At 41.8% G+C, this 27,785-nt stretch overlaps 1 long non-coding RNA gene across 1 annotated transcript; it reads right to left on the bottom strand.

The window, feature by feature from the left end:
* Positions 1 to 2,398: 2,398 nt before the first annotated feature.
* On the bottom strand, positions 2,399 to 17,207 carry LOC117528136. The gene is made up of 3 exons (XR_004565680.1): positions 17,197 to 17,207; positions 14,874 to 14,878; positions 2,399 to 2,533 (listed from the first exon to the last, which is right to left on the bottom strand). It is a non-coding gene; the product is annotated as an uncharacterized LOC117528136 (long non-coding RNA).
* Between the last annotated feature and the right edge of the window lie 10,578 nt (positions 17,208 to 27,785).

The raw sequence follows: 27,785 nt of genomic DNA, 5'->3' as shown, positions 1-27,785 counted from the left end.
TTGTGCCTTACAGTTTTGAAAAAATTTTTATCAAACAAAGCAACAGTCTCTGAGCCATTCCTAAACAATGAAAAAATCGACGAGAGGGTGGACGACTCCTCACTCAAAGACTGCCCACAGGCAAATGACGTAACCGACAGGCGTGAAAAAACTCTCGCATGCCCACGAGGGTTCAAGCATGTCTGATGTAATCACACGTGATTCAAATCCATATGGTTTTTGAAAAAAATAATAAGGTCGGATACTTTTCTAATAGACCTCGTAAATGGTAATCAAAACATTCCAATCGTATCTTTCTGAACCCTTCTGCATCAAACTCCATCGTGTCAGTGTTTACAGTGCTCATAAACTTTTAAGTTTCTTAAATATTTATTATGGCCACTCTTAAAACTTAAGTTCTCTTTATAATTTTATTACTGGTAAATTTGAGAATTGATTTAGATGAAATATACTCATGATCTCACAGGAATATATCACAATTATCTGGGAACTACTTTTTGCACAGGAATTTATCAAGCATATCAGCTGCAGGTGCGTACTAACACAGAATCCCCAGAAACTGTGGAAAGTTGTTCGGCCAAAACAAGAGCGTCCACTTTTAGCTTGTCATAAGCTAAGCTAGTGGCACTCATAAAGAGTGTGGCGTAACGCAAGTAAATCATCACTTGTAAGGCCAGTTTGGTTCAGACAAATCGGGATGAATACATGAATATTTCCAAGTCACTGAATATGTCTTGGTCTTCATTTACATCAGTTATTAAGAAATACAAACAGTATGGTACTATGCCAAATCTGTCTGGAGGAGGCATGTCTGAAGAAGTTAGATTCTTCTGTGGCTGTGGTTGGAGAAATTGTGCACAGTGCAAGTTTTGCATTTTGAATCACCAGTTGTACAGCTTCATGATGAAGTGGTATAGAGGAGGATTTTCTTCAAAAGAAGACCTTAAAGTTCAACTATTCATGGTTTTAGAGTATCCCAGAGTCCTTTGCGCGCTGGAGAGCGAGACTTGATAATGCCTCAGCTTAATGCTAACTTTAAACATTGAAAATGCCATAGACATGCTAATGCGTTAGCATCGGTCCCGTTTTTAAGTTATAAAATACATCTGTCAACTATTTCAGAAGACCATAACAGGTCGGTTTAACATAAAAAAGGTAAATATTACTCAGACATGCTCTTTAGGTTTTAGTGGGGGAAAAATTAAGATAAACCGAAATAAAATAAAGAACCAACAAAGCAGATCAAAGATCGAAGCACTGCTTCACTGGTTCAAGGTTCAAAGCAAAGCCGCACTGCAGAAATGGTTGATTACAGACTTGCTGCAGGGTCTGCAGTCAATGTAAAGAAATGATCATTTTCCTGACAAACACCCCCCAAAACAACGGCCACTCTGAAAGACTGATAAGGGAATCGTTAAGCCATAATGCTATTGATGCCGATGGATCCAATCATTTCTTAAGGATACCGGAAATAAAGAACCGGTTCATGACATGCGACCCTAATACCAACATGCTTTTTTTTTTTTTTTTAAAGTTGCTTGTTACTTGTCCATTCCACCACCCACATATGCTTGTTTACACTAACAATGAAATCTCGGCCTCCCCAGCGAGAATGTAATTATGCGCGAGATTTGACACTGTAAAGGTGTCAATACTCAAATTTTTTATATGCAGAAGCTGGATTTTTCTGTTTTGATTTGATGCCATTTAAACATTCAGATGTGTCATAGCTGAAGGGTTCACATCCTTTTTCTTGCCACTGTAGAATCACAAAGCTGAAGAATTAATGAGTGAACATTACATTCACGCAAATTACTATTATTCTGAGTAAACCATTCTCTGTCACACCTCCACACAACCCTGCAGAAAGGATATTTGTATGAAAAGCAGACCGAAGCACTTCTTACTTGAGAATCAGTTCTGAATTTTTCAGTCCGTTGGAATCGTACGCCTTATCAATCCCTCTTACCTATGTTTTCTGGCAGTTCCATCATAACATCAAGCTTTCAGCTGGAAACCTGGCTGCAGCGACACTGAACACCTTTGTAGGCCTTCATTTTTCCACACAGAAAAGAAATAAAGAATTGATAAGGGAACTGAAAAAGAATCCGACCAATGGGCAGAATCAATAAAGGTATATATTGATAAAATCTTATCAGCTCCCTTCCCCAGTGTTCACCTTGTAATCAGCCTTTATATGGTCGATAAAATCATTGAGGTCACAGACTTTTATTGCACAACCATCACAAAAGCTGGAGATCCCAGATGTGATGAAACTATTGATTTGTAGACAAATTCACATGTACATAAAACAATTATCACATCAAATTACTGATTAATATGAAGGAAACTAGAGCACCGCGCTCACAGAGTGCAAACCTCCGCTACTTTCCAACACTAGTTTTTAATTCCACAAATTTGTACCTTGGAAAACATTTTGAAGGTCAAAGTCCTGTTAGGATTGACTTTTCATAACCTAAAATATAATTCAAAATATAGATCAAAAGGGCTTTTCAATGTTAAAATCAAATATCTGATAAATCCACAATATGGATCAGACGTGGATCAGATCTATTCACTGAGAGTGCTAGTCTGCATTTTTTTTGCATTTTTGAGATATTTGATTTCGGTGTACCCGTGATTATGCGGACCTGGTCAGGATAGGGTTCACCGAGGCAAACCCTATCCTGTAATGTAAAATGTACATTAAATGGGTTTTCAATGTTAAATTTAAATGTCTACAAAATCCACCATCTGCATCATATCGGGATCAAACTTCAATAGTGATAGTGAGGCGATAGTGAGTGCCAGTCTGCACCTCATCTTCAATATGAGAGTAATTGGGAGATGTTTGATTAACATATAATGTAAAATATACATTAAATCAGGTTTTCAATGTTTAAACGTCTGCAAAATCCACAATCCGGATCAGATCCAGATCAAACTTTGTCAGGTGATAGTGAGTGCCAGTCTGCACCTCACCTTCAAATATGAGAGTAATTGGGGCATGTTTGATTAAGATATAATGTAAAATATACATTAAATGGGGTTTTCAATGTTAAATTTAAATGTCTACAAAATCCACAGTCTGCATCATATCGGGATCAAACTTTGTCAGGCGATAGTGAGTGCCAGTCTGCACCTCATCTTCAATATGAAAGTGATTGGGACATGTTTGATTAAGATACCTGTATAATGTAAAATATACATTAAATGGGGTTTTCAATGTTTAAATGTCTGCAAAATCCACAATCCGGATCAGATCCGGATCAAACTTTGTCAGGTGATAGTGAGTGCCAGTCTGCACCTCACCTTCAAATATGAGAGTAATTGGGGCATGTTTGATTAAGATATAATGTAAAATATACATTAAATGGGGTTTTCAATGTTAAATTTAAATGTCTACAAAATCCACAGTCTGCATCATATCGGGATCAAACTTTGTCAGGCGATAGTGAGTGCCAGTCTGCACCTCATCTTCAATATGAAAGTGATTGGGACATGTTTGATTAAGATACCTGTATAATGTAAAATATACATTAAATGGGGTTTTCAATGTTTAAATGTCTGCAAAATCCACAATCCGGATCAGATCCGGATCAAACTTTGTCAGGTGATAGTGAGTGCCAGTCTGCACCTCACCTTCAAATATGAGAGTAATTGGGGCATGTTTGATTAAGATATAATGTAAAATATACATTAAATGGGGTTTTCAATGTTAAATTTAAATGGCCACAAAATCTGCAATCTGGATCAAATCCGGATCAAACATTGTCAGTCCATAAAGGATACCGTCCTACATAATGCTCTCAAATATGAAATAAATTTCATCTTTTTTGACAGTTATGAGTTTTTGAAAATGATAGGGATTTTTCCCAATTTTCCAGGATTTTTCCTGACTTTGCTCTTTGACCTTGAAAATGGAATCAGTTCTTGCCTATCAAGATATGAATCTTCGGTAAAAAGGTCATAACAATATTTGAAAAATTGTGAGCTCCAGGCTGTTCACAAACAGGCAAACAAACAAACATGGCCGATAATACAACCTCCTCTAACTTCGTCGGTGGAGGAAATAAAGGTCACGCTTGCCACAGTGTCGTGACCTCCCTGTTCTGAGCAGACGTTTTGCTCTGATGTGTTGCTCCGTCACATTTCTCGTGTGTTTGGTCGACCTCAGTGCGGCGTGAATAATTTCTCACTCTTTATGAATCTCTTAAGAATCTCCGCGGCTTTGACTCACACACTTTGTAGTCGGCCCCCGACTGTGAGTAACTCAGCTGTTGTCTTTAACATTCTTGCATATTTGGGAAGCGGTTACACCGCTACTTTAAATGACTTAAAACTGAAATATTTGTATGAAAGGTTTTTTTTTATTTAATGTGTATGGCTGCTGATTAATTTGAATGTTTTCTGTGTTTTGTGCAGTTACAGTGTGAGTATTATAATTAGTGTGTGTGGCTTTCATTCTTTATGTGCGGCCTTCGTAATTTTTTTTTTTATGTCCGTCTGTCAATTTTTTGTGTTCAAGTGGAGCAAACGCTTTACGCTTCTCATTAGCTTCCATTTCCAACAACGGAACATTTAAAGTGTATCCTGCACTGATGAGGTGCGTCGTTGGGGGCCAAATTTGTTGCATTGTGTAAGTCAAATGTTAAAGAAAAGCACTTGTAACATGATAAGGCCGACCCGGCGTTATCCCTCTTTACCATTATTCATCTCCTCAGAAGATTGCGACTTCCCTCAGGCTGACACGCCGGCGTTTGATGCAATTCAGTCCTAATCAGACACTGTTTGCCTGTTTGTGGAACCTCTCTCATCATGTTAAAGGAGCGGCGCCTCAGGCACCGCTGACTGCGACGGGCCCCCACATGGGACCCCATGGCTGCTCCATAGGGAGGAGCTCTAATCCAGGATTATTCTCTCAGACCCGCAGCCAGCTGGATTATGGGAGAGCGGAAAAGGCCGTCGTCAGCACTCTTTCCTGAGCAGCTCAGTGGATTAGAGCCGAGCAGACATGGAGCTGCGTGTGAAGGAGCAGCGAAGCTCGCCGGTCCCCTCACATCCAAACAGCAGCACCATACATGGAGATGGAAAAAAACAGCATGGCTGAGCGCACACCCATGCACATCTGAGAGTTGATTTTTCCACTCTTGACCTGGGGGGTGTTCAAATATGGTGTCAGGAGATAATATCCTGCTTAACGAAATGAGGGAAGGGGAAATTTAATTAAAGGCTGGGTTCATACTGCTACAAACTAGAAGGCACTCAGAGAGAACATACCTCAGCCAATTCTGGATCCAGAATATGTTCTGGATCAAATCCAAATTCAAATCCCTCCTTTTTATAACACATTGTCCATCTGCTCACTAAATTTCAACAACATCCTCACAACTTTTTCCACTTAAATGTTCCTATTTGCCAAACATTATTCTGGATTTTAGTTTCAGAATAGATTCTGGATTATCTCCACAATTATTTCTTGGAACATTATCTATCTGCTTGCCAAAATTTATTGAACTCTGTTCATTGCTTTTTGAGTTATCCTGCGCAGAGACAAATGGACAAATGCTGGTAAAACATTATACCTCACAAACTGATTAGCCCACTTTCAAGAAACGTGACTAAACCCTCCTTTATAACTGTGAGTATAAACCAAAATGTTTAGGGGCAGACCTGAAAAAGGGGTGGAGCAAAGAGAAGACAAGACATCCTGGACTCTGTTCCAATTTTCTGGCATTGCAAGAGAGATCATTTGACTGATTTACATTTTCAAACAAAACTTTTTAATGAGAGCGTGCTTATTCTGGAATAAATTCCATTACAATGGGAAAAAACAAACAAAAAAAAGGTGTTGAGGTGGTGGTGGTGGTGGGGGGGTGTTCCTACGAGAAACTGCCAATTTTGTGCAAAACAACTATCCAATGAATATTTGCAGCCTCAGGCCAATTAAATTAAGTTATAATACATGTATGTTATTTGCTGACTCACATGCGATGCTGTGTGAGTCTATGTAATGAATGATCCGTCTGTCATCGTTGTTATGCACGAGGACCCTACGTCAAAGTTTTTTCCAGGTACTATAGTTTTACTAAGTGTGGACACGGAGATTCTATATGCGGCAGCATCTGCTGTCCAGATGATTACTACATGATGCATTATTATCCTATACCCATGTGTATTTTTGGCATAAAAAACTGACTTTTGACCAAAAAAAAAAAAAATTGACATTGGCTATAACTTTAATGCTTTAAGGAATACAGTTTTCATATTCACTGACAATATATTATTCAATTACGGCCCTGTGATGAGGGCAAACAAAACAAACTTCTGTTGATGTTTAAAAATGTTTTTTTCATAAAAGTCTATTATAATAGGGACTGAGCAAGCTAGGCGGCAGGCGAGACCATACTGTGCTTCTGGTTATAGTTTTTGACATGATACTAATAGGGATGATACATAGTAACACGTTTGTTACATGATATGAGACGACTTGTGACATGGTGGTCACGGATTAGTGATTTTGGGGGGGAAATATATTTTGAGAACTTTGATTTCACACTTTGAGTATATAATTCTGGGGAAGACTAGTTAGAATTCAATTGTATCAATAACCGTCCATAACCATCCATGATTCAGTTTCTCCCAGATGTGTTACCAAGGATTTAAATGATTACTTGAAAATATTTTCATAATGTCTGTGTTTTTGAGAACTTTGATTTCAGACTTCGATTGCGAGTACTATGTCACTTTTTATGTCATAGATTCTTTGCTGGTTGCATGTGAGTCACATGAGTTTCTACCTGCTATATTTTGTGTTGGGAGTGTTTGGTTATTGGATGGACATCTTTCCCAAAACACACACACACACACACACACTTTTCTTTTCTTTTTTTATATTGCATAATGGGATCTTCTTGGTCATGCGAAAGGTATGCACTCTACGGGATGCTTTTGTAGTTACTGTTGCTACTGTCATCGCCACCATCTGTCTGGAAAAAAGTAGACTATGGATTTAAATTCAGTTTTTGTGGAGAGATTCATTTTGGAAGAGTTGAGTAACTTTGGTGGTGAAGTTGTCTGTTTGATTTTGATCTCATTCTTAAAAGTTGTCTTTCCTTATGATACTGTGTTGATGTAAAGTCCAGAATTCCAGCGTCCGTTCTCTGACACCTTGGCGGTCATGCTGGTTGGTTATTATTAACCTGGCAGAGACCTGCACTTGCAGAGTTCCCTCCTAGTTCCTGCAGTAAACAGTATTTCATCTTTGACTGTTTAAGCTGTCGCGTGTGCGTGCAACCGTGCCGTAACCGGATACAGACAGCCTCCCTCGTTAATTACAGATTGTCTCCGTCGCAGTTTGCGTGCATAGTTTTCATGCATTTTACAGCATGTTTTGTGTGCATGTTTTGTGTGCACAAGGCTGGCGGCAGCTTGTGAGCGTTTTTGTGGTGCAGCTGAAACTCGCTGTTTGATTGTAGCAGCAGAGAGGCGTCGCACATCCTAGCTATAGTTTCTCCAGCGGTAATCAGCAACTATTGATTGTGAAGTAGTCGATGAGGGTAAAGTCTCAATGCGGCCTCGGAGCATCGATCATCCGGGCCTGCTGCTGAGCCTCTGTGTGACCACAATAATGGAATGTGCAACATTTGCAGAAGATTTGGCTACGACGCTCACATGCACAAAACCACGGTGACGCTCTGTCAAAACCACATCCTATCAAAAGTAATGGGGAGGAAAAAAGAGGCCATATTGAAATTGCCAGGTGCCTAATTTGGTCGTTGTCGTCCATAATTGAAAGCAATCATCCCTCCCCCTGCAACGGGGGGAGGCAGAGCCTGAGAGATGATTTCCTTATAAGGCAGCAGGCTGTTCGGAGTGTGACGTCTCATTCCCAGCAGCCTGCTGGCAGATGATACGGTAAAGCCCACATTTCAAATCCATCCGAAGCGCGCCGGCTCTCCCAGGCTTTGGTTAGATAGCTCCAGCTGTCTCGGTCAGGACTGTGCGGTGGGGGTGCCGTCGGTGTAGGTGCACCATGTTATTGACTCCTCAATTACGTCTCTGCAGGGGCATTTTGTTGGGAATTTGTCTTTGTGGGGAAGGACGGAGGGATGCTGACTCAGTGCAGGTGGAGGCGACATTGTTTTCCTCCGCCTCTTTTGTTCTTTCCATCCTTCTCCGCAGTGCCGTCTTCTCGCCGCATCCTTTTCTCTTCGCTGCTCATCTCGCTCCCTCTCACCATCACTATCCTTCAGTGTCTCCCTGCATCCCGGCGTTCCCCTCCCCCAACCAGACAGCAGGGCGGGATGCATACGCGTGCACGTGAATGTGTGCATGCACTCCCAGCTGGGGGCAGCAGTAGGGAGGGATGTTCTTTGGGGAAATGGAGGACAGTTTGCAGTCTGCTCTTCTTGGAAAACAGTCAGCCTCTCCTCATCTGTTCTGCTCTTCCTCACTGTTTTCAAGTTTGTACATTCTCTTTTTAAATGTCACCATTTATTCAGTCTGATTTTGCCAACCTTCCAAAATGAGCTATTGGAGGTTGCAGAGCAGATCAGTCTACCCCCGTGGTTATTTATGAAAATGTTTATCTCTGCACATAAGGTCCAGATAAGTCAGACAGAGTGGTCAGTACACTCATCTGGGAGAGTGCACATTTTATTTCGCCATGGTAGTGTATGTGCATGGAAGGCGCTCGTGGCACTGTCCACATTAGTGTAACCGAAGGACCTGTCTTTGTGGCTCAGATGGCAGTGGGATTTGAACACCGGACTGCTCAAACTGAAGACCAAAACTGCCAAAATTCAACCAGGTCAGCCAAAAGGGAATTCCCCTTTGGCTGACCTGGTCAAGTTTTAGTCTTCAGTTCAAGCAGTCCGGTCGGCAGGATGTGGGTAGTCACAGAACATGCTTAAATGCACCTGTGACTTCGGGACAAAGTCAAAAAAGGTGGGGAAATGTATAGCAAGGTGAAGTCCGGATTGAAAAGATGTTCCTGCTAGCTTGGCTAGCGGGGAATTCCCCCTTGGTCTTCCGTTTGAGCAGTCTGGTGTTTCAATCCCGCCGCCGTCCTGGCAACAAAGATAGTTCCTCCGGTTACATTAGCAAAAAATATATTTGTGAATGGCATTAAAACTTTAAAGTCCTAATCCTGACATTAATCCTTACTGTACGTTGAGGGTAGATCTTGACAATTTATAGCACACGGTCTGAAGCAATGACAGTTTGCATGGTGCATAATCTGGGTGCCAACTAAGTAAGAAGCCAATCAACACCTTCAAGATAGACCTTCAACTGCTCACATGGGCAAGGTTCTATGGTCAGACAAGGCAAAGATTGAGCTATTTAGCCACAATGACAAGAGGTGTGTTTGGAGGAGTAAAGGTGAGGCTTTCAAATCTAAGAACACTGTACTAACTGTCAAGCATGGTGGTGGTAGTGTCATGCTCTGGGGCTGTTTTGCTGTCAGTGGTACTGGTGCATTGCATCAAGTAGATGGAATAACAAAGAAGGACTACCTCCAAATTCTTCACTGTCACCTCAGATCAACAACTAGACGGTTGAAATTTGACCACAATTGGGTGTTCCAACAGGACAATGATCCTAAACACACATCAAAACTGGTTGTGGGTTAGATAAAGCTAAACAAGCTGCGTTCACTAAGCTTCTGGAATGGCCTTCCCCAAAGTCCCGACCTCAACCCTAATGAAAATTCGTGGGCTATGCTGAAAAGCTGGTTTTATTTCAGGAAACCACAACCGATTTGAATGAACTCTACCAAGTCTGCCAAGAAGAGCAGTCAAATATCCATCCATAATTATGTCAGAAGCTTACTGATGGCTAATAAGAGTCTGGTCAAGGTGCAGCTTGCTAAGGGGCGTATTAGTAGGAGTGTATGCATGTATATATATATATGCACTTGTATGTATAGTTTTGACCCTGTGTAGATGAGAGAGGATCCAAAATAAATTCAAACTTGTGCACCCAATTCTTGTTTCATTCCATCCTGACAAAAGTGCAGTTCAAAGACATCAATAAAAGCCCAAAACTACCATGACAGTCATGCCCACGATGAGTGGATGTAAACATCAGATCACAACTGATGATAATGTGTCTTGTCCAAGCGCATGGACAAGTAGCCTGAAACACACCTGGAATGGCATTTTGGTCTATATATTGATAGTCCATCACCAGTCTCAAAGAGCCACACACCTTTTGAGAGTGACAGATATTAAACCAACCAGACTGTCATTAACTTTAAGATTGATGTTTGCTGAAACCTGGGACATTGCTATGTACATGGGGAAACAGAAGTGAGAGGTTTTCTGGCAAGGAAGCATATCATTTATGGCAGCAGCCACCAAAACTCACTGAGCTGAAACAGTTGAGCACCTTGCTCCTGCAGCATCTCCTCCTCCATATTGTTGGTGGAGACAGAAAAAAACAATAACTGTTTTTATCTTGTAATTCTCCAAACTAAAAGGGTGAATAAAGAGGATAATCTGCTTAAAATTTAACTTTGATGCGCCGGATCAATCGTGATGGTAAGCTTGTTTTACTTATTGAATATACAATACACCTGTCTGCTGTCTGCTGGAATTGTCCAGGATTGTTGCAGTAAATAATCTTTTCATCACAGGCATAATGGAAATTAGGAGCAGGTGTGGTTGAAATCTGGGGTTCTTTCACTTCCAAAGCGTGGGTCTGAGGGCCACCCAGGCTGCTGCTGCTTGTGTATCAATCAGTCTGAGCAACAGCAGTTTATGACTAAATATTTTACCCCTCACCTTTTCTCCCTTTTCTTTTTCTGATGGTTTTTTTGTTGTTTGTTGGTGTTGCTTGATGCCCTCTCAGCGTGCGCAGCTGTCCCCCCACAGAGTGGGTTTTCTCCTGTCACTACACACAGCTCACACTGTTCTCTCTCCACCAACAGTCTCTTTAAAGCTCAGCCCCGCCATTTATTTCTTATCTCTCCCTCTTTTTTTAATCTCACCTCTTTTTAAAGATGTGCCGCAAGCTCCTTTCAATTATCTTGCACTTTGTCTTTGTAGTCGCTGGGAGACAGATTTTCTCTGCAAATATTTGTTTTTCATGAATGTGCCGTCGTTAAGCATCCTGCTATAGGTGTGGGTGCAGCACTGTGGAAATGTTAATTACGGCTCGGCGAGGGTCTCTCATGCATTCCTCCCTGTGCTGGAATCTGGCAGGAGCTCAGACATGGAACAGACCGTCTGGGTCAGGGCAGGCTAAGGCAGAGAGACTGTAATCGAGGCTGAGACTGAGGGAAGGAAGGAGAGCAAAAAGACGTGATTGTTACAATTCAAAGCTCTTCTTGTGTTCTTTCCTAAACACTGCACTTCACCTGTGGATCTTACGGTGGCACTGTAGTGCAAAGCTATTCTAACACTCATCTGTAAGATGCTTCCTGCAGTATGGGAAGATGAACCAAACTGGATGTTTTTGTGCTTCTGACAACACTGTTGGCCCGATCTGAAGGGGCGCTGAGTGCTTCTGGAGTCAGAATGAGCCGCTTGATACCTCAGCTGCCTAGCGATCTTGCAGATCACATTGTCTTAAATAGTTTAGTGGTAGTCCAACGACTTGCCCATGTTTCACCTGGCTGCATCAAATAAATGTTAGTTTTGAGAGGTGAAGACAGACCAGCTGTCTGCCTGGATGGTTGTCATCCAGAACCCAAGGCAGTTCCATGGTGTGGCAGATGTGGCAATGCACTGGTCTGGTTAAAAAAGCACAAATAACATTTGTGGGTCACAAGTGTGCTTCTCTGGCATCTGGTGAGACAAATGCCTGATTACAATGTACATATTCTAATCCAATTACAATTTTTCAGTGAATCTGATTGGTTTATTGTGTGAGATTTCAGACCATAAAATATCACGAGGACGGTGGCAAAATATTAAAACTGTTTCACATTTGATGTGTTACTCTGCCCCCTGACCGCATTGCTGCACAGGTGTCAACAATGACGCTGTCACCTGAGACCAACAGAAACTAGTGCAGCAACGACGATCCTGAAATGCGTGGATTTAATGGATTTAACTGGATTGATTGATAGATTTAGCGTTGATTTAACTCAATACAGCTGATGAGATGGATAAATCTGTGGGTCTGCTCACAGAATTTCCAATTTGGCATCAAGAGGCACCCCAGTCTCACGACTTGTCGTGATTCAGCAGCACGAAATATACATTAATTTATTAGTTTGTCATATTGTCACGAAAAGTCCAAAATTTTCATCATGGGAGCACGAATTTATTGTAATTCATTCCGTGACGGGTGCACGGAATTAAAAGTGCAGCGGGGGGTGGTTATGATTAGGGTTAGGGGAAGGAGTAGGGTTAGGTTATGGTTAAGGTTAGGGTTGGGGGTAGGAGCAGTATTAGTAACAGTGAGTTAAAAAAAAACGTGAGTCTGGGCTGGAACACACTGTCGTGACGGTAAGTTTTGACAAGCCGACCGCATCCTTTCACAACGATTCGCCGACCGAATTTCTTACAGAATAATAAACCGTGCAAACGATGGAACTGGATTAGAATGGTCGCAAATAATGCGTCGCTGGTAAAATTCAATTTGCGACCATAAAATCCAGCATGAACGTCCACAAATTATCAGACACGATAGGGTTATTCCCTAATTACTGTCAATATAGGGTTTAGCAACAGCGCTAACTTAGCCACTTAGCTCCTGCCTCAGGCTGAAAGCACGAGGGATAAAACTTTCCCACATAGCCACAAAGACAGGCAAGACTTAAACAACAGACTACACAAGTTTGATCTGTTAAAACAGAATAACTCCTTTCATGAACACTTACCGAAGACTATAGTGAAAAGCAGCTTACCTCCGGGGCCACAGAGCTGTCACATCACCGTCCAGAGTCCAAACCAAGCGGCAAACGTCAACGATCTCAGATGAAGCCCTACCACAAGAAAAAAAAGTTGCAGTTCCTTGATTGGCTGCTTGAGGCTGGCTCCAAAATAGAGCAACTTCCCATTCAGCTCCATAGTTCTTATCAGAGTCGGCACTATTTTGTTCTCGCAATATCAGTGTGTGTGGTGCATGCTGGGATTGCCTCGGGGCAAACAACAACGGCTTCAGTCAGTTTACTGTGGAACTAATCCAAAACAGTTTTTAATTGAGCGTGCCAATGAGGTTTATGAACTGGGCGTACCCTGTCAACAGTCCTTTGAAGACTACATGAAGTAATGCCAAACAGCCATCCACAGAAAGTTGCACCTTGATTAGCTAACTTACAGTTTAGCTTCCCTTTCGAGCTACGTCATGAAGTTTACCTTCGTCAACAGAGACTGCGTTCACAACTGCACGTCAGATCATATTTATTTAAGACTCATCTATCACAGCGATATGGTGATAGAAATAACTCAAGTTTTTACAACTGTCTTTATAAACACTGTTTGCATCATCAGCATGTGCTGATAAATTATTCCACAAAGTAGTTACCATATTATTGAAATTGGAATTAATCAGCTAATATTACACCCTGCTACACTTCTCCTCCTGTGAGACCAACAGTGGGGTGGACCACTGCTCACTCAAAGCGTGCTCACAGGCGAATGACGCAACCGACAAGCGTGAAAAAACTCACGCATGCGCACGAAGGTTCAAGCTTGGCTGATGCAATCACACGTGATTCAAATCCATATAGTTTTTGAAAAAAATAAAAGGTCTGTTACTTTTTGGACAGATCTCGTAAGTGAAGACAGTGTCACATCAATGTGATGTACATTGGTTGCTTGTGCAAACAAAATATACCAAGATGGTGGATTCCGCTCAGACACAGCTGTATTTCTGTATAAATCAAATATGTTTGGCACTTTTTTCCTCATATTTTGTAAACATTAGAAATAACGAAATAAAGAAATAACATTTTCAAATCTAAAAACAGTTAATAGGTAATACCTCTGAAGTGATTTACAAGACATGTTACGTAGATGCGAGCATGCTAACTAGCAATACAGATATAAGTCACTGTGAAAGACATTGGACTGAAATGAACCAGTCGAACGTTGAGACATATGCAGAGGAAAAGCTCATAGTGACAGTGTCTGGTTTCTCCATGTTTTATAACCAAATCTGACTTGATTGTTTTTTTTGGATCTTTTTTCCTCCCTGAATGAAAAAAGGTGGATTTTCTGTCTGTCTGTCTGTCTGTCTGTCTGTCTGTCTATTTGAGTGGGATTCAATAAGGTCTGATCACACATCTGGCTTGAATCCGACTAACTCAGGGATCATGAGGTCATACTTCGTCACGATGATTGTGTGCCCACAGTATCCTCTCCACTGTGACGGTGTTCAGTGCAGCTGCACTGGCAAAGACAGCAAACACCTGTCATTATCTGTGGCGCCTTCTCACCAAAAGAATCCACTGGGTGCATTCCCTTCCACGTGTCGCACACACCCGTGCTCTCATGTCCAAATCCACATACATACACACACACACACACTCTCACGCCCAGATCTACATGCACACACCCGTGCTCTCACTTTCGAATCCTCACGTCCAGATCCACAAACACACACCCCGTGCTGTTACATCCAGATCCTTGTGTCCAGATCTACATGCACACACCCAAGCTCTCACATTCAGATCCTCACATCTAGATCCACATGCACACAGCCGTGCTCTTACAACCAGACCCGCACGCACACACCCGTGCTCTCACATTCAGATTTTCACATCCAGATCCACACACCCACACTCTCATGCCCATATCCACACGCACACACCCATGCTCTAAAGCTAGATCCACACACACCCGTGCTCTCACATTCAGATCCACACATGCATGCACCTGTGCTCTCACATTTAGATTTTCATGTCCAGATCCACACACCCACACTCTCTTGCCCATATCCACATGCACACACCCAATCTGTAACATCCAGATCCACACACACACCTGTGCGCTCACATTCAGATCCTCACATCCAGATCCATGTGCACACACCCACGCTCTAACGTCTAGATCCACACATGCACACACCTGTGCTCTCACATTCAGATCCTCACTTCCAGATTCACACACACACGCACACACGCACACACACACACACACACACACACACACTGTCATGTATAGATTAAAGAAACTCTTACCAAATTTTTTGGTGAAACTGCAAGAATTCGGCTTGAATCAGGTTGAGTTTGGACGTGTGTGAGTGTAGGATGAGCTGGATTTGAAAAACAGGTCTGAACGCTAGCCATCCAGATTGAATCCAGATTGAGCCGGTGTCGCAGGCAGAACAGTTCCCCCCTAAAAATTGGTCTGGTCTGCCTCCACCGTGCATGCGTCATTTCGGAGCCCAGCAGCTTGTCTGAGATGGACTCTCTTCACCCAAAGTGATCAAAGGCAATAATGGGATTATTAACCATCAGATGAATCATTCTAAAGTCAGTTTTAAGCAGAAACAAGGCCATTTGAAGTATAAACAGGTGATAATCTGTGCCGCTTTGAAATGACGGAGGCGCAGTGAACGCAGCAGAAGCAGCTCATGTAGCTGCGGCGCTCTGATCACTTCCTCTGTCTTTTATTATGAAACAATGCTGAATTTATGTGGAAATGATTGTTGTACAGAAGCTTCAGATATCTGTTGCTGAGATAGATGATAACTGGAGTGCAGTTTGAAGCAGAAACGAGGTGATGATCGGTGAAATACTGCCAACGCTCCGAAATGACACATGCGCAGTGAAGGCAGGGCAGACTGATTTTTAGGGAGGACCGTTCCGTCTGCAACACCAGATTGCGAACCACAGGCTGAATGGGGTCTTAATGTTTACCAATGTGTTTTTGGCATGCTAGCTCATACCATAACGTATATTACAAATCTGATCTATGTACTGGCAACACCCTCAAATGCAGTAATAGTTTATTAATGCTAGTGGTAGCACCTCTGCTAATGAATAGCAACATTTTCCTGGGTAACCGTCCATCTATATTGTAAACCTGCTTATTCTAGTTAAAGGTCAGGGGGTGAAGTCTACCACAGGGATCATAGGGTGAGAGACGGGGTTACACTTTGGACACGCTGCCAGTCTGCTACAAGCCAAACACATAGACAGACCTCGACCAGGATGGAATGACAAAATTATGTTCTTGGCTTTTCATTACTGTGAAGTTTGTAAGCAGAGAGAGGGACATTATGTAAATAGCCTCTTTTTGGAAACTTGGCTTTATTTTATGCTTTACAACCATTTTATAGACTTTTATCATAATTTATTTTCAACTTACTCCAATGTTGCAATATTACTACCCAGTAATTTTTGTCCCATAGTTTTTGATTCCCCCTGTTGTTTTACTTGCTTTTAATTACACACTAGCCTCCTATCTCGAGTCTCCTCTTTCCCTTTAGAGCTTTGCATTTAATGAAACGTGTTTTTTATCACACACATTGTCACTGATGTTATTGAAGCCAGAAAACTGACAGTGTTTATGCTGGAGGGACTTCAGTCATCAATTCTGACACAACTGGATGAGAAGCAAGAAGCCAACATGAGAAAAAGGGATTAGAGTCCATTTCAACATGGAGCTGGTATCTGTTGCAGGATCGACTTAATGTGGTGAACAGCAACGGCTTTGTTTTAGGCACGGAATGCAACCAGGTCAGAGGCGGCTATTTTTCTTTTGGCAGGAAGGCTTTTCCTATGTTGATAGACCTCCTCAACAGGGGGCGTAGTAAGACATGAAGCACAGCAGCTCCAATCAAACAGCCTGTGTGGTTTCATGCCAACGACAGAAGACATAGTTTGATATTTGTTCCAAGAACAAATGAAGGATTTATCCTTAAACTCAGCAGACAGCAACCAGTGGATCTGTTCTTTGTCAAGCTCCAGAATAAATCCACTTTGTTTCCAGTCTAGTATGATCAAATCGGTACAAATGATGACGCCTTGAGGAACCTGTGTCAAACAGGTGCACAAACAAATTGAACAACCAAGTGATGATAAAGGTAAGCACTCATGTATACAAGGTTTTTTTTCCTGCAAAATTCCAGTGGTCAAGTTGCTGTTACTCTGAGGGCATTTTTACCTTCAAATATGCATCTCTTCTCTGTGCAAGATTGACATTAAAGATCCTCCATCTTTGTTGGCACAAGTAACAGTCATTGTTACAACGGTGGACTATGGACTCTGAATTTCTTTCAAAATACCTTCATCACATCCAGATCAGTCTGTTTTTTTTGTGCCCCCACACATTTGTTACAAGGCCATCTGAGAGGTATAATCCCTCCAGTGTCTTCTGAGTCATCCCAGTTGGAGGAGCCTGGAAGACCTCCCCAAGGAGACGACCAGGAGGCCAAATACCCCAGCCACCTCAACTGGCTCATTTCGATGCAATGAAGCAGCGGCACTGCTTCAAGTCCCTCTCAGATACTTGAGCTTCTCACCCTTTCCCTGAGTGTAAGCCAAGACACCTGACGGAGGAATCTTATCTTGGCCACATATATCCGCAACCTTGTTCTCTCTGTCATTACACAAAGGTCTAGACCACTGGTGAAGACAGGAGTGTAAATCAACGAGTAAGTTGAGAACTTCATCTTGTGGCTCAGCTCTTTCTACACCAAGATGGCATAGTGTCCACGGGACATCAGATTCATCCCAATCCATCTAGTGAGCTCATGGTTCACCTTACCCCCACTAAGACCTCCATTTGAGGCAATAACTCTCCCCTGTCCAAGAGGGGATAAATCAGTCTTTTCCAACAGAGGACCATGCTCTCAGATTTGGAGATACTGCAAACCTGCTGAATGCACGTTGGAGGTTAATGTTTGATGAAGCCAAGAGAACCATACCGTCTTCAAATAGCAGAGAACTAATTCTGAGGCCATGCCAGCTGAGCTGCTTGTTCTGCTGCCACTGCAACCTAGACCTGGATTAGCAGCAGAAAATGAATGCTGAGTGAACTCTGAAGTGAGAGATTTTCTGCTATGGAAACAGATCTGCATATGAGTGGGAGCAGCCGTCATCCACCACAGCTCCCTGAGGTGAAACATTTCATCACCTCATTCTGCAACACCTCCTCCTTGTCTTCTTCCACCCTCCAAATCTCTTCCCTATCTATAAACAGAATGTGTTTTTCTATTACTTTTTACTTTAATTTTATTTTAAATGTTTGGTTTTCAGTTCGGTTTCATAGTAGTACGATTCTCCTCCCTATGTGTACGCATGATGTAAACTTGAAGCACATCTGATTATTCCTCCATGTAAAAATAACTCCGTTCAACTTTAGACCAGGTTTTTGGTGCAGTCGCTTGCTGCTGCCACATGAAAACGTGCTCTGCGCCTGACCAAACATAATTTTTAGACCAGCATGCCCATAGGCACACAAATGAGTACAATTGCCCCTTAGATGACATGGATGCCAAATGTGAAAATGATAACAGCATTGGTTGTTGTTAGGTTCTTTTATCACAGTGAGTAATCTTCAAAGAATTGGACAGGAAACGGACTTTAAAGTTTAGATGTTTTATTGTAAAGAGTTGTTATACTGATACAGAGAATCATCTCGGCGCTGGAATCTTATCATAAGGTCACATGCACCTGGGACAAAGAACCTAGATTTTCCTCCTTCACTGCCTTTTGTTCCTTCAGACTAAGGCACCCCCATATGGGGGGTCCTTAACCTGGCTTGAATCAGTGTCTGTGAGATGGCTGCAAAGTGAGGTTAATATTAGGGATGGGTACCGGGAATCTGTTCTTTTCGGGTATCGTTAAGAAATGATTCGATCCACTGACATTGACAGCCTTTTTGCTTAACGATTCCCTTATCGGTCCATCAGAGCGGCTGTTGTTTTTGAGGGTGTTTGTCGGGAAAATGATCATTTCTCTACATTGATTACAGACCCTGCAGCGGGTCTGTAATCAACCATTTCTGCAGCGTGGCTTTGCTTTGAACCTTGAACCAATGAAGCATTGCTTTAATCTGCTGCTTCGTTGGTTCATTGTTTCGCTTCTTTTCAGAAGTGGCAACTCTGCTTCTTAACCTCTCAAAGCCATTAAAATATGTTGTGGGTCACTTTTGTGCAGATTAAAGTGACTAACTGAGACTCCTGTCTTATTGCAAGAAAGAAACGAGAATCGTCCTCCGTTCCGTTGCTCCAAATGCTGTGCCGCTGTCTGCTGAGTCGAGTCCGCTCGGAATTAATAACTTCAAAGCGAATCGCCTCTTTAAATCAAATGACACCTCTTTCCAAACGTTGTCATACAAACAATAAACTACAATTGATCAAAACATTTCTTTTTTCCTCCTAAAATGAGACGTCCTATATTGATGTGCAGCAGCCCAAGAGTGTATGGCTGCAGACCTGCAGACTCCAGCAGCCAGCTGAGCTCAGTTCAGATGTATGGAGAGGCAATCATGCCATTAATGTCTGAAAGGAAATGCTTTTGACAAAAAACTACAGATTTTGTTTATTTCTATTTAAGTCCAGAGATCAAGGATCCAGTGACCAATTTCATATTTATTTACTTTAAGACTCAGTAAAATGTTGTTGACATAGAAAACCTGTAAAGCCTACTTTTAGTCCATAGAAAATTCACAAGAGGTATCGATAAGGGAATCGATAAGGAATTGGCTCGATAAGCAGAATCGATAATGGTATCGATATCGATAAAATCTTATCAATACCCAACCCTAGTGAAAATAGGCAGCTGTGGTTATGTAAAAATTTTATAGTGTGTTTATGTATGTAGTGTACTGGCACGCAATAAAACAGTGTTCCATCATGCTGATTGGTTTTAATCAGTTAAACATCTATAAAATATCAGATGGTTTTATCAATTAGACAGTTGTAAAAAGATCAATCAGATAGTTTTACCAAATACAAGGACATTTTGTGCGTCAGCCATTTTATGTTATGCTTCATGGAACTCTTACGGTTGCACACTAGCAACGACACTTAGGCTGCACTGTGTGCTGCTTTGTGTTGGATGAAAGCTCGCTTTATCTCAGAAAGTGATTGACTGATTTTGAAATTATTTTACAGAGAAATGGTCTCTGGGTGCGGGAAGAGTTGATTAAATTTTGAGCGTCTTTCTCTGACGTATTCCCTTTAATGCAGTCTTTAACATTCCTGCTTTATGACATCATAAATATGTGGTAACAGGAGTTGATCATTATGGTTTCGGCTCCTGCACCGGATAAGCAGATGCACAGTAGATAAAGGAGGGATGGAGGAGAGATGGTGCAGGAAAGATGCTCCTCCTCACGGCTCCTCCGCTGGAATGCATCTGATGTGGATTTGTACGAGTGTTTGGCTCACTTTCATCCATTTTCATTCACTTCTTTGCCATTCATGCCCTCTTATTCAACCTTTTCTGCATCGACAATCAGTTGTGAAACTGTCATGTGCTGGCAGAACAGGCGTGTGTGGGTGGAAGGATGCTTCCTCTTCCTCATTATGCTCTGATTTATTGCTTTAAAACATTCTTCCTTCCACAGCTTGTTTCTGTTCTCTTCCACAGGTGAACACTCCTGCACCTTCCCTCCTTTGTCTCTACTCTGTCGCCCTGCCCCCCTCTGCACGTCTGCTTCTTTCCCAGAGAAGTCAACCTGTTATCAGGAGGGTCTATGAATAGCGGCGGGCTGGAGCTGCGACCCACTCACCTCCCTAACGCAGCTCATGTCTTATGCATTGCTCCTGCATGCCAGAAATCCCTCCAGCCATCACAGCAGCTATTTCTGTCATTACTACAACTTCATCCCACAAACATTTTGAGGAATACGCCGCTATCCCAGAACCTTTACGCACTGCAGCGTATTAATGCATTCAGCTTACAGAAGCGATGACATTGTTCATAGTGTTGAAATAATGTAAAACATTCTGTTATCAGTTTGTTTGAACTTTGGCAGAAAAAAGTTCCATTTTATTTGTAACTTATGAGTCTTATTTGAATGCACAACAAACAGTGTATAATGCAGTGATATGCAAAACAGCACATTATGATGTCACAAAGATTTCTATTTACAAAATGATGAAGTTCTCAATTTTAATATTAAACTTGAAATTCACAAAACAATTGGCCAGTTGTGTATCAACTGGCGAACTGGTGTTGGAATAAACAGCGTGGGAACAAAAAGCCCTGAAGAATGACATTAATTTATGCAAAAAGGAAGCAAAACTGTCTTTTGTGAGTCTGAAACACAGGAAGGGTGCATAAGATTAACTTGGTCAATTGGGCAGCGCAGTCTCATTTGAGGGCGGGCGCTAAACAGGTAAAATATGACACATATGTAACCCAGTCTCACGGTATGTCGTGATTCAGCAGCACAAAATATACATTAATCTATTGGTTTGTCATATTGTCACGAAAAGTGCCAAATTTTCGTCATGGGAGCACAAAATTCATTCTAATTCTTTCTGTGACGGCTGCACAAAATTAAAAGTGCAGCGGGCAGGGGGGGTATGGTTAGGGTTGGGGTAGGATTAGGGTTAATAATAGTGAGTTAAAAAAAAAAAAACCCCGTCACGAAAATGTCAATCATTTTGTGACGGGAGCATGAAAAAAACGTGAGACTGATGTAATTTCTCTACTTCCGGGTCAGAAACACAGCATTATCTCTGATGTTTTGGGCAAATTACACACAGACAAAGTGAAAATGTAAAGAAAAAGTGACAATGCGGTGGAAAGTGGACATGTCTTGTGGTTTATTTATGACCCGGAGCTCAAACGTGTTGAGGCGGTTGTGCAGGAGAGAGAACACAGCTACTCTGGTTCATACTCTCATGTGCGCCACCAGCTTAGTTTATGGCAAGCTACCACTAGCAACAGTGGTAAGGAAAATTTCCCCCTGACTTACTTAATACACTGGGTTCTTGTCCATGTGAGATCTGATTTTAAGGTTGGCCATATGATAAATTATACCCAAGCCACCAAATAATTGCATATTCCCTCTGCTTTGATTTATAAGTGAGGTGTCAGTGAACTGAACAGAGGATCAAGGCTGCTGCTGCTGTGTGCAATGTAATACGGAGAAAAATATGAGTGTCGGATCTGGACTCTGTATTGGCAGATACTCAATATTAAAAGACTCGAATCGGGCCAAAAAAACCTGATCAGCACATAGTTAAAATTCTGGCAGCAGCAGTAGCGCAGAAGGTTCCGGGTTCAAATCCCACCCCTGCCACATTTCTCCATGTAATGTGGAGTTGCGTCAGGAAGGGCATCCGGCGTAAAATCTGTGCCAATTCAACATGCAGATCCACCTTGGATTTGCTGTGGCGACCCCGAGTGCAAACAAGGGAGCAGCCGAAGGGACTTAAGAGTTTTACCTGACATCTCCAGATATCACACAAGGTATCTAGAGAGATCTAGGGTTTGCTTTACTGCAACTGGACTTCTTGTTGGTCTTCCAGATGTGTTCCACTCATCCAAGTAGCTTCTTCAGTTTTGGGTGAGTGCAAAAACACACAATTTAAGGGCAAAAAGAAATTCAGTTTCTGTAAACTTTGAGAAAAATGACGATGGTCCCTCGGGCAAGTTACTTAATCTCTACGTTGTTCCTGGTCTGCAGATAAGCACGTTGCATAGCAATATTAGTGTGTGGGTGAATGTGAGGCATCACTGTAAAGTGCTTTGAACAAATGCATCAGATGAAAAAGTGCTATCGAAATTCAGTCCATTTACCCTTTAGACAGCTCTAAAGGCCCGGTCACACGGCACTTAACGAAGGGGAACGAAGCCCTAACGAAACAAGATATCTGGACGTTCATCTGCATCATTTATCCTTCGTTCAGCTTCGTTCTTGCAGCGGCCGCTTCGTCAGGATTTTTAAACTGTAGAAAATTTGAACAAAGGGCAACGAAAACCTCAATTCGTCCGTATTTCGTTTTGATGTCGTTCTTGACGGTTTTTTATAGTTTGCTTAGTTCTTGTAACGTTAGCCTTTTGTTTGACTTTGTTCAACCAGCTGAATGTTTTCACACAGTACAAAAGCCGTTTTTTGAGTGCTTTTGTGGAGGAGCTACAGCTCCGTCCCAGCGCCGAGTCCTGGAACGCAGAGATGCAGACACACATTGTTCCAGCAGTGGCTCCAGGCACGTTTTGTTTAAAGCACAGAGATCATTAGCTTCAGTTTCGTTTCATTCCTCTTTCATCCCTTTTGCGCTCTTGATTCACAGGCTATTCGGTGATAAAGCACGTTCATCCACCTTTTCTCAATGAATTGTGATTTTTTTTTTTTTTACTTTTTTCCCTACGTTCAGGAATCATTGTATGCCGTGTGACTATATGGAGATGTGTATCATCACCATAACAATGCATATAAACTCCTAAATTATCGTTTTAATCCTGAGAGGGAAACCAGCAAAGGACCAAGAACAGAACCTTGCGGTTTATCATATTTCACAACAGTAAATTCTGATATAGTATTGGTGATGATTTTGCCAATGAAAGAGCTACACTAGAGCCTCCAAAGTGCATGTGTAATCATTTTCGACACCCGCTTATTCCAGTTGAGGGCTACAGATGTGTTGGGGCCTACTCCAGCGGTAACTGGGCGAGAGGTGGAGTAAACCCTGGACAGGACACCAGTCTATCGCAGGTCCACATGTAGACAAACAAATATATTCCACCTACAGTGAATTTGAAGTTTCCAATTCACCTAACCTGCATGTCTTTGGATGTGGGAGGAAGCCAGAGCACCCGGCGTGAACCCACGCAAACACGGGGAGAACACGCAAACCCCACACAGTAAGGCCACAGGTGGGAATCAAACCCATGACCTTCTCGCTGTGAGGCAATAGTGCTTAACACTAATCCACCGTGCTGCCCTTATAAAGCTTATTGCATAAAATAATAATTTCCCTTCTGCACCTGCATGTTTTTCTGCTCTTCTTGCTTTGATAAACAGAAATATATACACGGCACATTCATCAAAAACTTGCACGGCAGATATACACAGATGCAAAACAAAGATAAGTTTCTGCGTCATTCTTCCTGTAGCTTCAGCTGAAAATTCATACAGCAAGATGCTTATTTCCAAATGATGAAACCTGTTAACAATGCAGCGAACGACAGCATCATCCTTCCAGTGTTTCTCCTCCATGCCAGAGCTCCAGTAATACACCAGGGACAAGGAGCTTAGCAGTGACAGCCCCAAATCCCTCGTTCCACAGCACTGATTTCTGGATTAAGGAGGGGAGATTTCCACACCTCTGAATTGTGTTGCGTTATGCGGCTCATGCATCTTTTCATGCATCGAAACAGGAGCATTTCCTTATTTGCACAGATTTGTTGTTGTGGATGAGGCATGGGGAGCTGCAACATGGAAGGTGGAGAATATGAGTGATTATTGCGGTAAACCCTTTTTTATTGGGGGGGGGGGGGATTTCTGCACCTCATAATAAACAGAACAACTGTGTATGTATATTTTTGTTCCTGGAAACAGGATCAGCTATTTATTCATGTTTTTTGGTTTAAGTTCAACTCATCATTCTCCTGTTATTTTGACAGATTAGGATGCCGGAAAAAAGTTGGGAATATTGCCATTCTAGTGCGAGAAAACATTCTTTTTTCTTAGTTCCTTCTTCTCTTCCACCTTCACCCGTCAAACACTCCTTTTTTTCCTTTCTGTCCTCTGTTCAGATCCTTCCTCTTCTTCCTTCATTTCACTGCCGAACCCTGTTTTGACTTTCCGGGTTCCGCATTCTTCTACACAACATTCCGACCTGCTTGCTGGACGGCCAGAAGAATTCCTGGCCTGTGATCATCCGCTAATATTTCATTTACACACAGGGAGGCCATAAATGAAGGAAGCGCGCTTTACGCTTTTATTGCCTCCAAACAAAGCTTTATTGTTTCTTCTCACACTGAGCTGAATTGATTTACTGACACATTCTAAAATGTCCAGACACCACCGATGTAATTTGGAGTGATTGATCTGGGTACATTTGTGTGTGTGTGTGTGTGTTTTGCACGTGCACATCAGCTGACAGTTTAGGGTGAGTGCAAACGTGCTGCTGCAGTACAATGTATCTTTTTTTATAAGCCAAGCTAAACAAAGCATTACTGCATGGTTTACTTTGCAATTAGAGACTAATTAAACTCTGACGTGCTGTAATTATGAGTCAGAAATTATAAAATATGGGATTGATCAAAAATAAATTACTATTATGATCCATCTGCAGTTATTTAGATTGTATAATTACAGCAAAACAGTTTTAAAAACAGTGATTTTGGCTTTAAAAAAATGTCAAACCTATTTATGCATATTCACACACGTGCATGCACACGTGCACAAGTCTGCCATTTGGAAGTGGGTGTTAATTGTGCTGTGCCTCGGGGCAAAAATAACACTGCAGCAAAGATAGAGTGTCAGTGTGCGCCATCATTCAGCAGGTGAGAAAAACGTGGAATAAATACAAACTATCGCTCCGTGTTTACAGCCGAAGTGATTCATCACGCAAGATGAAAAGTTCAAGATGAAAAGATCAAAGCCAAATCCAAATTTAGTATTTAGATAGAAAAAGTCGAGCTTTGATTAAGAGCAGATGAAATATGAGGATTCGTTGTGCTCCTCTGTTTTACAGTGGAATATTTTTGTTTTCTGGATGATGATTGGACAAAACTAGTCAAACTAGAAAAGGGCTTTTCTTTTTTTAGACACATAAAAACAATTTTCCAAATGATTAATAATTGCAGTCCTACTCATTAATTTTGCCCGTTCATGGAGAAGGATGGAGGTTATGTCTGTTTTTGTCTGACTGTGTGAAATATTTGTTGATAAGTAGGCAAAGATTTGGGATAAAATTTTAATGCAGAAGTGATGCTTTGGAAGACCAGGGGCCTCATGTACAAAGAAATGCGTGGATTTTCCGACTGAAACATGACATACGCCAAAACCCAGAAACTGGCGTAAGCACAAAAATATCAAGGGGACTCATGTACAAAGCATGCATACGCACAAAAATGTGGTGTACGTCCGTCTCCACGGTAACGTTCAGATGTATCAAAAGTGAAATGACTGTGGAAATGTGCGGTGCGCCACGCAAAAATCCTGGCTGGCGTACGCACGTTTCTACAGCTACTGTGCCTCTGCCGACATGTAGAGGTGACTCTGGGTGTGAAAACAAGTAGTCATCGTTACGCTGATGACTTTTTGTTTTCACACTTCTTAAAAAGAAGACTTGAAAGACTTGAAGAAGCTACAGTTTGCCAGAAGGTATGCAATATTTTATTTATTTATTTGTTTTTTTTTTTGGGTGAAAGAAAATCCTACTCTATATCACTTCATCATGAAGCTGTATAACTGGTGATACAAAATGCAAAACATGCACTGTGCACAATTTCTCCGGTCACAGCCACAGAAGCCTATTTCTTCTGGGTGTCTTGGTGGCTTTCTTCACTCTTCTCCTTCTTGCACAGTCACTCAGTTTTTGAGAACTGTCTACTGCACACAGATTTACCACAGAGTGCCAGACTGTTTGTATTTCTTCATAATTGATGAAAATAGAGTTCAAGACATATTCAGTGACTTGGAAATGTTCATGTATCCATCCCCTGACTTATCTGAAGAAAACTGGCAATAAAACGTATTATTTGATGTGCACATCACTCTGATGACTTCTTGCTTTCAGTGTCCCAGCAAGAAGTGCCTCAGCATCACCTCTACGTGTCGCCAGAGGAACAATAGCTGTCAAAACGTACATACAACAGCCAGGATTTTTGTGTGGCGCACCACACATTTCCATGGTCATTTTACTTTTGATACATCTGTACGTTAGCGTGGAGATCCGCTGCAGAAGCAGTTGATTACAGACCCGCTGCAGGGTCTGCAATCAACGCAAAGAAATGATCATTTTCCTGATAAAACACCCTCAAAAACAACGGCTGCTCTGAAGGACCAATAAGGGAATTGTTAAGCAAAAAGGCTATTGATATCAGTGGATTGAATCATTTCTTAAGGATTCTCGAAAAGAACCGGTTCTTGCTACCAATCCCTTGTGCCCCCCTGAAGAACTCTGCGCCCGCGGGGTGGGTGTGCTTCATAGTTTGAGAACCACTGATACTGTTCCATTCCAAGGAACAAAGGAATTAAACAAAAATAAATTCCAATAATAAAAGAATAAATGCCAGTAATAAAAGTACACTAATGCACAAAACTCCCAAATTAAAATGCTGATAAAATTTTTAGGTACCCTTCACCCATAACACGAAAGATGCAGAAACCGGAAGAAAATCCGGGGACCAAACAGTGCCGTGCGCTCACTCGCTGCGGCCCGTTGCAACAGTGATATATGTTTTTATGTATTTCCACGTGAGGGCAGCAATCAGACACATGCGCGTCACAATGGACAGTTGTAAGGCCCCTCAAATGAAGTCCAGAACCAGAGATCTCAACAGCTGCTGCTGTTGATCCATTTCAAAAAATTCTCCTACATTTTCCATCACTGTAACACATGTTTTCTTATCACCTCTTTATCCTTCTTGCCTTGTGATGTCACAAAGAACTGATGGGTGTGATCAGAATTCTGACTGAGCTCCTGTCAGTTGGTAGAAGTAAGGGACCCTTCACACATAGCACGAATACGTAGGGGAAACCAGGGAACAGTGGATCAGAAATGTTGTTTTGTGGCAGCTTAAACACATTATGCATAGGTTTGGGTCATTCTATTATGGATTTAATACAGCAAGTTATTGTTTATAAGGCTGTCTTATTTTTGTCTCCCCAAGTGTAATTTATAGGTGTTTAAAATCGATTTTAAGATTTTTGATTCACTGTGCCCCGGACACTAATTCACGGGGCACA

This window comes from Thalassophryne amazonica, chromosome 16 (assembly GCF_902500255.1).
Source record: "Thalassophryne amazonica chromosome 16, fThaAma1.1, whole genome shotgun sequence".
NCBI classification, from domain to species: Eukaryota; Metazoa; Chordata; class Actinopteri; order Batrachoidiformes; family Batrachoididae; genus Thalassophryne; species Thalassophryne amazonica.
Note: the sequence above shows the minus strand (reverse complement) of the source record. Positions and strands in the feature narration are given on the sequence as shown.